This window comes from Colobus angolensis, unplaced genomic scaffold, assembly GCF_000951035.1.
Source record: "Colobus angolensis palliatus isolate OR3802 unplaced genomic scaffold, Cang.pa_1.0 Scaffold33, whole genome shotgun sequence".
NCBI lineage: Eukaryota > Metazoa > Chordata > Mammalia > Primates > Cercopithecidae > Colobus > Colobus angolensis.
The window spans coordinates 1,884,157-1,894,712 of NW_012116599.1; the positions used below are offsets into that span (position 1 = coordinate 1,884,157).

Sequence of the window (10,556 nt, forward strand, 5' to 3'; positions counted from 1 at the left end):
ACTTCAGTCACCTTGGATTTCTTGGTTGCTGGTAATGTCGGGAGAGTGGAGAGACAGGGATGAGTCAGAGACAACAAACACAAAACAAACAAAGAACCCAAGAAAACCTCTTTTTGTTATTGCACAAGCAGTATGTTTTTAATGTAGGAACTATAAGTAGTCAGAAGTTTTCAATGTAACAGTCAATCCGAGTACCCAGAACCCTGAGGGTTACTTGTTGCTATCCTGGGGAATAGCTTTCTAGATGATGTTTTCTATGCATAAGTTGTATCCATATTTAATAAAAATATGGTTTTCCAGCTTAATTTTCTAATGTATAAGTCCATCTTTAGCTTTGTTCCACATTAATAAACATTCATGTACAAAACTTTAATCATTATTTCATTTGCTGTTCATTATTCATCATGATTTATCTCTGCCAGCCAATTAAGATCCTTTCCATTTTTGGCTGATGTAAACACTGGAATAAATATTTAATGTAGATATCCTTATTCATTTGATTGAGCCATTTTGAACAGATTGACAGGACTCAGAGATGGATGCCTTTTTTGTCCTTCGTATCCAATCATAACTCAACATTTGGAGCCTGAAGGATTTGGGGCATGATCATGGTGATGTTATTGAAATAAATGAGAAAACATGGAAAAAAGAAAGATTAAGTCATAAAGGAAGTCTGCAAACTCAGTAGTAAAGAAATTTTTGCTGCTATAGGTGTCATAATCCCTGTTAATAGTTGCTTGACATTTTTATTTTTTTCTCATAGAACAAGAGGTTAGAGGCTGGTGGATGCTGACATTTGTTCAGCTGCTCCACAATATCATCAAAGACTCAAGCTGCCTCTTTCTTTATGCTCCTCCATGTTTGACCTGTTGGCTTGTTGCCTCATATGCTAAGATAGCTGCTGTTGCTTCTGATATCAGAACCATGTTCCAGCTAGGAGCAAGGTGGAGTAGGGATGGCTGCCTGTATCCTTTTTATAAAGAAAACAAAAGCATATCCAGGAGATCTTGCCCCTGACCCACGCACCTCCCTACTTCTCACTGACAAGACTGAGTGTCATGGCCACCCCTAATTGCAAAGGATGTTGGGAAAGGAGGAAGTTGAATTGCCAGACTGACTCGCGCTATTGCCTGAGGTTTGGCCTGAGTCTGAGTTCTGCTAACAAGTCACAAGAAAGTGGGTAGTGTCCGGTAAGCAATGAATAGTGTCTGTGTGCTATGCTTTGAGAAATTGAGTTACTGGGCATTCAGGAGGTTTTGTTGTAGGCAGTAAAGAACCCCGATATCTGGGCCAAGGCTTCATGATAAAAGAGAAGATTAGAGTGACAGTTGCAGAACCATAGAGGGAACAGAGGTTGATTAATCAGATGTACAAAAGTTAAATAACAGATTATTCCATTTGAAGGAGAAAACCCTATAAGAAGTGAGAAGAACTATGCTTTACTACATTATACATAGATGGTTTCATTTAACTCATGTAATTTTCCTAAATGAGAACCTAGTCATTCTACAAATATTTATTGAGTGTTTACTATGTGCCAGCCACTGAGTTAGGCACTGGGAATACAGTGGTGAGTAAAACAGGCAAAGCCTCTTCAATGCTGAGCTCAGATTACTGAAGGAGGTAAAAAAAATAACCAGAGGGGCACATAACAAATAATGTCAGTAGAAATAAGCACAGCAAGAAAACTTATAGTTAAACAAGAGGATAGAGAGAGCAAGACATATGTATTTCTGACACCACGAAGAAATTTCTGCTGTCACCATTTTATTGCCAAGGACACCGAGGCAGGCCAGCCAGAATCCCAAGTGACCGGGTAGTATTCGGCAGAACCTGGCTTATGATCTAGGTTGGACTCCAAAGCACATGCTTGGGAATACATCATGCAGCTGGGAATAGGGGAAACATTTAGTGTCTGCATCTAAGTGGAGAGCTGGAGTCTCTCATGGGACTCGGTGAGAAGAATTCAAGCTCTGTACCATAAAGCTCTTTGGAGTTTTATCTTTGCTCTGCATCAGGAACACTCAATGCATGATTTTTACCATGACTTCTTGGTCTCTGCTGGCCAAGTGTTATTGTTCAGACAAAAGGACTGTACCCCACCATGCCATGAGCCATGTGGGACATACCAGCACCTGCTTTGTGTGCAAGCTGGAGGGATGGTTGAAAAGAGCACAGGCTCTGGAGTCTGACTGATTGGGTTTGCACACTTCCTCTCCCACTTGTTGGTGCATAAACATGGGCAAGTTAACCTCTATGGGACTGAGTTTCCCCACCTGCAAAGTTTCTACTGTGTTATAGTGAAGAGCATGTGAGATAAGGCAGATAATGGGAGCACAGGAAATGCTTAATAAACACTGTGTTGTTTTTGCTGATAGTGTTTAGAAACTCTTTGCATTATTTTCTGTTATGCTTACATTGCAGAACTAGCCTCAGAAAGACACGTTTTTCCACGCAGAAATCTCACATTCACAAGTTTATAAATTGTGAACAGCCTGGCGACATGATAAGGCACTGTGTTCACCTGATGGCATATTTCTGAAGCACAGCATGCTCAAAATTTTATCTTCCCATTTTACATGCTTTTGCAGACAGCACAATATGGAACCGGTCAGGCTCCTAATTATGACAGCAGTCCAGAGCCAGAATCCAATCATCCAGTTGACAAAGGACTTGGTACAGAGAACGGTGACCAGCTGTTCCCCATCTCCAGTGAGCAGCGAGTAAGAGGAAATGGGTTTAAGCTGCATGAAGGATTTGGGTTATTTATGGCAGAATTTCCTGACCGTGAAGGTTGCTCCGCATTAGGACTGGATTACAGAGAAAGGTTGTAGAATTCCCGTCTGTGGAGATTCTGAAAACATGTTCTTGTTTGCGAGGTTACTACAGATGCTGCCTTCCCACTGTGCGTTCTGTCTTGTCTCTCTCCCTTTCTACCCATCTGGTCCTTGTAACCAAATGAACCTTCTCTAAGACATTGGGGGCGGGGCTGCTATGTGGAGAAGGGAAAAGAGATCACAGTGAACTGGTCAGAACATCATCCACTTTTTGACATTTTGATTGCAGGCTTTGCCATTTTAGGTCAGGACATACAAACGCAAATTCATTTAGTTAACCTAGGACTGAAAAGACCACCTGGGCCAGGTGAAAAGCAAAAATGGTCAGGTTTACAAGTTTGATGAACTTGGAGAACACATGCCTCATCCTAAGGACACAGGCTTTACTCTGGTCAGCCAACTCTTTTTTTTTTTTGAGATGAAGTCTCACTCTGTCACCCAGGCTGGAGTGCAGTGTGCAGTCTCAACTCACTGCAACCTCCGCCTCTGAGCTCAAGTGATTCTCCTGCCTCAGCCTCCGAAGTAGTTGGGACTATAGGCACCCCCCACTATGCCCAACTAATTTTTTGTATTTTTGGTAGAGACGGGGTTTCACCATGTTAGCCACTTCTTATCACAAGGCCTGTGGGAATGCACACTGTTGCCAAGCTGATTTTCAAGGGCGGTATGAAATCTGGGGAGTTTTAAAATTCTGGCAACTAACATTTTAAGAGCCAGTTATGTGTGTATCAAGGCGAACACAGATCTGTGGGTCATAATTCTATGTGCAGGGCGCTTGTTTGTGACCTCTGATCTGTGAGGTCACCTTGGTCTGTTGGCCCTTCTAGCAAGTAGGGGAATGAGCATCTCTCCAAGTTCAGACACGGGTTTGAGGTGGCAGAATTTGTCTTTTAAAATGGAAAACCTATATATTTACATTTATGAGCTGAACCATAAGAAAATGACATTTTTATGTATCGACAATAATCAAATATTGTCAATTTCATGTGCTTCAATCTAAAAGGAATCATCCACTAAAGCGAAACTAGAATCTGAAATATAGACTGTGTCCTGTCCTGCAGCATCAAACATTTCTGCCTCCTCTGAGACGAAGAAAGCACTCACTCACTGTTCTGGCACCCCACGTTATTTACTAGCAGACCGTGCCTGGCAGATGGAGGTGACATCAGCCATTGCCTGAATAACATCCATCTTCTCATTTGCACCAAGCAGCTTAAAGAGTCTGCCCTTCCCGGGACTAATGGCTTTAACATTGTTGAAGTTCCTTTTAGCAGCAGCATAGCCATTTGTGGAAATTTTCCAAATAATCATCTTTCTCTTCTTTTCTCTTCCCATCAATTAGGCTATCATTTTCTATAGATATTGTTAGTTTCTATCGATATCATTGCAGAAATCAACTGGACATAGCTGAGGGTGAAACAGTTGTTATCCTCAGGCAGGTAGACACACTCCACCTCCAAAAGCAGTAAGATCAGTTTCTTCCAGGATCCGCAGCTGCAGTGATTCAGGTGTGAATCGGATTGCTTACCGATGGTGCATTCTCTTGAACAAAAAAGTGCATTGAGGGAGACACAACTGGCAGACGACCTAATGGGAACCTGGAGGGGAGGTTCTACCTCAGATGCCACATCTTCCCTGCCACTCCCAGACCAAATCCTGAGGTTTGAAAAGGGGGTTGGTACCAAGCCTTTGTCACGTTTGAGAGAAAGACAGGAAGAGAGCCTCACTTTTCTCACTGGCTTTCCCATGCATCCTAGAACTCAAACTCTGATGAAAGCATTTCTTTAGTTCCAAGAGCTCTCTGGATGAATAGGGTAATGGGTTTCTTTTTATTTTCTTCTTTTTTAACTATTTAATGTTTACTTCATATTCATTTATAAACAGCAACCTCTTTGTGAATTTCCTTCATAATATAGAAAATTTATTTTGACCAAATGGATAATGCGTTTTTATTGTCTTAATTAACTGGAATTCCAACATTCCCTTCCCCCATTTCTTTGCTTTTAATGAAAAGTAGCAAATGAATAAAAACCATACAAAAAGAAAAAAAAACTATAATCAGAGACTTAACCAAACAAAACTCCCCACTAAAACCAAACTTTGCAGAAACAGTTTTCAAAGTTCCTATGAAATCAATCATCTGGAGATATATTTTGAAGGGAAAAAAAAGTGCTCTGTAAAATGATTAGCTTAGTTTCTTCATGTGACCTAAAAAAGGGCAGGTGGATATAATCTACTTCTTACCCCACTGATGGTGAATACTTTGAAAGTCATATTAATCATTTAGAAAGTATGTCACCACACATGAGATGCTCCAGCTGCCTCTTTGTCTGGTCTCATAAGTGTGTGCAGAATTATTTTTGTGCCCAAAGCACCTAAACCCTACACGCTCTGCGTGGCTGACTGAGAAACTGCAGAGCAGATGTCTGAAGGACTGATGTGCTGAGCCCTGGGCTGTGTTGTGAGGCACAGCCATCTCCAGCTAGCCTTCCTTGTATCCGACGCTTGCTAGACTTTCCTACTGACCACAGGCTCCCCATAGCTTTGTGCCTCGGTTTGTAGATTGATGGCAATGCAAGGGGACTAAAAGTAAAGAAAGACAAATGTCAAACTCTTAATCAAAGGAAGGAAGAGAAGGGAAAAGATCTATACATATAAAAATATTTTTTCATGTTTACTGAGCCTGGTAGCAAAGATACATGGAAATTCATTGCCTAGCAGTTGCTTAATGCTGATGGGTGGAGTCATCATTATTACTATCATCAAGAACTTTTATTTACTCAGCACTTTCTGTATGTCAGGCACTGTCTAAATGCTTCTCATGCATCGATGCATTTAATTTTCACAGCTCTGTAAAATAAGTACAGCTGACCATTGAGTGACATGGATCTGAACTGTGTGGGATCACTAATAACAGATTTTCTTTTTTTCCACATAAATCTGTACTTTTATTTCTTATTCTTGAGGTTAGATTCTAAACCCTAAAGATATCCAAACTGGTATTAGATCTCCTTATCTATAGCCAGAGACAGCTTCTATCATGTTGTCCTTAGCAGCCAAGGTTATTAAAATGTCTTTCCTCCAGGAAGATCCAATAGGAAAAAAGAAAGCAACCTCTCTGATTAGGCTCCAGCCATACCCCACCCTCCATCAAATTGACTGGATAGGCATAATGGAAATCAGAACATGTGGTTTCCAAAAAAGAAAAATCCTATGAGGGAGGGGAGGAGGGGAGAGGAAGGATTCAGTCAGTGCCCAGAGTCAAATTGAGTAATATCAATTTCACTCACCTTCACACATCTTCAGGTTGCATGGTTTGTGGAGTACTAAAATACCTAGTTGTCTGCTTTATTACATTATGGCTTTCCCAAGCAGTTTCCAAGGCAAACTGGCAGGAGAATTTGACTGGAACTGCATGCAGGACTGCAGAGATTCCTCTCCACAGTTAGAGAAGGGACTTTTCCAGGCCTGATTGTTCCAGAACTGGGTGCACCAGGTCTGAGTGTTCCAGGAGTGGTTGCCCCAGGACTGGATGTTCAGGCTCTGGTTGCTCCAGCTTGAATTGCTCCAGGTCTGGTTGTTCCAGATTGAAAGATTCCCAGTCGTGTTCACCAGGCATTCCCGGTGGTAGGAAGAGTAGAGGCTGGGGTAGGTAGGTGCTGAGGCCTGAGTCACACCATTGCTATTCTGTGGCCAGTTGTTTTTCTGCCACCTCTTAGATTTCATTCTCTGGTTCTGGAACCAGGTCTTCACCTGTTTATAGCTCAGGATCAGGATGTTGGAAAGTTCTTGCATCTGCTGAAGGCTGAGGTATTTCTGTCTCTGAAATCTATCAATGGGTACACACAGCTGGGTGGAAGAGAACAAAGTTCTGGTCTTCTGTTTCTTGACTGGAACTTTGTCTTCCTTTTTTGGGGCACTATTCTCTGCAGCAGTGGGTTGTTTGCCTTTGGGACTGGTGGGAGAATCAGGGCTCTCCTGAATAAGCAGATCCGTGGAGGAAGGAAGAGGACAGACAGTCTCAGTGTGAGGCATCTCAGCGGGAGACATGTGCAAGGATGGATAGTTTTCTTCAGGCCCACAAATCACAGGCGTAAGTGAAGATTCTTTACAATCAGATACTTCGAAGCAAGGCAGGCTTTGGGGACAAGCTGGATCCATACTCATGTTATTACTGGGGAAGAGAAGGAAAAAATTTAAGAGCTGGACTGGAAAAAAATGGCTAAGGCAGCATTAAGACTTTTTTCTGGAAGATCTTAGAGAAATATGACCTCCAGAAGTGAAAGTATCAAGAAGTTGGGATGAAGTAAATCAGCTCCACAACAACAGGAGGCAACCAGCTCAGTCCAGCAAAATGTCAATAACAGATTTTCTTCCACCTCTGTCACCCCTGAGACAGCAAAACCAACCCCTCCTCTTCCTCCTTCTCCTCAGCCTACTCACCATGAAGACAAGGGAAAAAAATGTGATGATCTGCTTTCACCTAATCAATATTAAATATATTTTCCTTACGATTTTCTTAATAACATTTTTTTCTCTAGCTTACTTTATTATAAGAAGACAGTATATAATGCAGAGAACATATAAAATATGTGTTGATTGACTGTTTAGGTTATAAGTAATGCTTCCAGTTAACAGTGGGCTATTAGTAGTAAAGCGTTTAGGGAGCCAAAAGTTATATGCAGATTTTTGACTGCACAGGGGTCAGCACCCCTAACCCGTGCATTGTTCAAGGGTCAACTGTATTTTCTGTTCTATAGTTGAGGAAATTGAGGCACAGCGAGATTAACTCGCTTGTCCAGGGCCACACAGCTAGTGAATGGTAAAGCAAGGATTGAAACCTAGGTTCTTAACCATGGTGCTGACCTGCCTCTTTTGATAAGTGTGCTAGAGAACATTTGGTTTATTTCCGAAAGCGCAGATGCATTTTGTAATCTTTTTCTTTTGTTAACAATTACCATTTAATTTTCCTCTCTAGCAAGGAGGTCCTTTGGAATCCTTCAAAAATTGAGGCATGTTTACTTCATGACTTTTTTTGCCAATACAAACCAGAAAATTTTCTCTCTAACCTGCCAGCATCTGAAGATAAAGAGAGGAGAACCTGGTGGTTTTTATCTTTCTCAAAAAGATAATGGAAAATATGACTCAGGGAGCTCTTGAGAGACGCTGTTCCCATTGCTGATGTTCAGTGTTTTATATCTTCTGTCTGGATTTGACTTTGGAGAAAAGCGTCCGAGGTAAAATGTGCTCACAGCTCTCTGCCAAGGTGAAAACCTCAATACCATAATAGGAGAGCTTGGGTGAAGAAGGAATAAGTACAGGAATAACTTGACTCTATCTTGTGATAAATTCTGAAGTGATCTGTTATGAAAGTCCCTTTCAGACCTATGGGTCAAAATCGATTTTCCTTAGTGTGAACCACAGGGATTTCACAGATACAGTGGGATGGAGGACCAGAAACACACATAGACTCGTTCCTGGATAGCTGAGCTTCTTAGACTTGACAAGCAGTCTTCTGCTTGACTAGCTGAAAACTCAGGCACGTGTGAGTCTCATTCCCTTCTCTGAAAATGAGGCAATTGGACCAAACAATGGAGCTGTTAAAAAACAGGCCAATTTGGACCTCACTCCAGCTCTAGTAAATCAGGCTCTAGGAGTGGAGTCCAGGTATGTGTATTTTCCCTGGGTGTCATTAAGAACCAGTAGATGGCTACTTTCTAACCAGAGTGTGTGCTAATGGCAGGCTTCGCTTTTATTTCTCTGTCTCTTCAGACAACAAGCATTTGTTGAATGCTTACTGCGTGGTGGACAGAACAACAGCCATTGTGCTGATGACAGGAATTCTGCAGGAACAAGGTCCTCAGTGTCCTTGCCTTCAAGGAGCTTGAAGTCTAGATTAGATGAAAAATACTAACAGGTACAAGAGTAAGAGAATTAGGCTGGGCATGGTGGCCTACACCTGTAATCCCAGCTACTCGGGAGGTGGAGACAGGAGGATTGCTTGACCCCAAGAGTTCAAGACCAGCCTGGACAACATAATGAGACCCCCACCACTCCAATCTCTTAAAAAAAAAAAAGGTGTAAGAGAATTTCAGATGAGCTACAAGCTGTGCAGAAGAAAGAACAGGGTCATGACATGGAGTCAGGGAAGTAAGGACCAGAGAGGGCATCTCTGAATGGAGACATGTGGGGGAGATAGAATCTCAGAGATGTGAAGGAGTCAACCAGGAGGAGAGCATGCTTAGGACAAAGCTCGGGAGGGTGGAATGTGCAAGATATGCTCGAGTAAGAGGCAGTAAGCAAAGGCCAGAGTGGCTGGAACATAAAAAAGAAGAAGCAGGGAGGCAGGAGAGAGGAGCAGAGGTCAGATCTCAGTCCTTGACCATGGCTGTGCAGTGGGACTTTATTCTGAGCATGATTGGGAGCCATTGGAGGATGGAGATTGTTTTCAGAAATGAATTGGTTCTTGATTTTCATTTGAATAAGACCATTTGGGCTGCTCTGTACGATACCTGACAAGGTGGTTATAAAATTATTACTTGATATTTGACTAATTAGGCTTTATTTTCTTAACTTGGTATATAACTTATATACCATGAAGTTTACTCTTTTAAAATATACAGCTCGGCTAGGCGCAGTTGTTCATGCCTGTAATCCCAACGCTTTGGAAGCCCAGGAGTTTGATGCTTCAGTGAGCTGTGATTGAACCACTGTGCTCCAGTCTGGGCTTAGAGCGAGACCCCGTTTCTACAAAAGTTTTTAAAAATTAAAAAATATTCCCCGGATGTGGTGATAAGTATCTGTAGTCCCAGCAACTTGGGAGGCTAAGGTGGGAGGATCGCTTGAGCCCAGGAGTTTGAGGCTATGGTGAGCTATGGCTGTGCCACTACACACCAGTCTGGGCAATAGAGCAAGACCCTGTAAATAAATAAGTAAATAAATAAATAAATACATAAATAAATATATAAATAAAGGTACGCAACTCAGAGGTTTTTAGTACATTCACAAAGCTGTGCAACTATCACTATTATCTGCTTTCATAATTTACTAATAAATTGTTTTAATTTGCAAAAAATGTGATGGTATAGGAAATCACAGTACTGATCCTAGAGTAAGTGAAGGAAAGCTTGACTGGGATGATGGAGAAAACACTCAGACTCTCCCATTCTACACATCTAATGGAGATTTTGTGTGATGATGGATATGTTCTGTATTGCACTGTCCATATTGGGAGCCACCAGCCTCACATGGCTATTGAGCACTTGAAATGCAACTGGTACTATTGAGGGACTGGATCTTTTATTACACTAAATTTAAATAGCCACATATGGATACCATATTGAATAGCACAGCTTTATGGCAACTTACAAATTCATAGTCTTATCTGAGGTCATTTTCCCCAACTCTCCTACCTCCCCAGTGTCTAAAATCATTGAAATGTTGAAGCATATTTATGGTATTTATACCTAATCCTCAGTACAAAGAAAAAGCTGGAGAGTTCCCACAAGGAATCTTGATGACAAGAGGCATAAAGGGTGAATGGCGGCCGGGCGCAATGGCTCACGCTTGTAATCCCAGCACTTTGAGAGGCCAAGGCGGGCGAATCACAAGGTCAGGAGATTGAGACCATCCTGGCAAACACGGTGAAACCCCGTCTCTACCAAAAATACAAAAAAATTAGCTGGGCGTGGTAGCGGGCACCTGTAGTCCCAACTGCTT

At 41.9% G+C, this 10,556-nt stretch overlaps 1 protein-coding gene and 1 pseudogene across 1 annotated transcript in view; one reads left to right on the forward strand and one right to left on the reverse strand.

Annotated features, from left to right (window-relative positions):
* Nucleotides 1-1,047: 1,047 nt before the first annotated feature.
* SGPP2 (sphingosine-1-phosphate phosphatase 2) overlaps nt 1,048-10,556 on the forward strand; it is a 102,559-nt gene continuing 93,050 nt past the window's right edge. The window contains exon 1 of the mRNA XM_011951905.1: nt 1,048-1,190. The gene's annotated coding sequence lies outside the window, so the exon portion shown is untranslated. The remainder of the gene's footprint in view (nt 1,191-10,556) is intronic.
* Nucleotides 6,189-7,004, reverse strand: LOC105518782 (annotated as a pseudogene).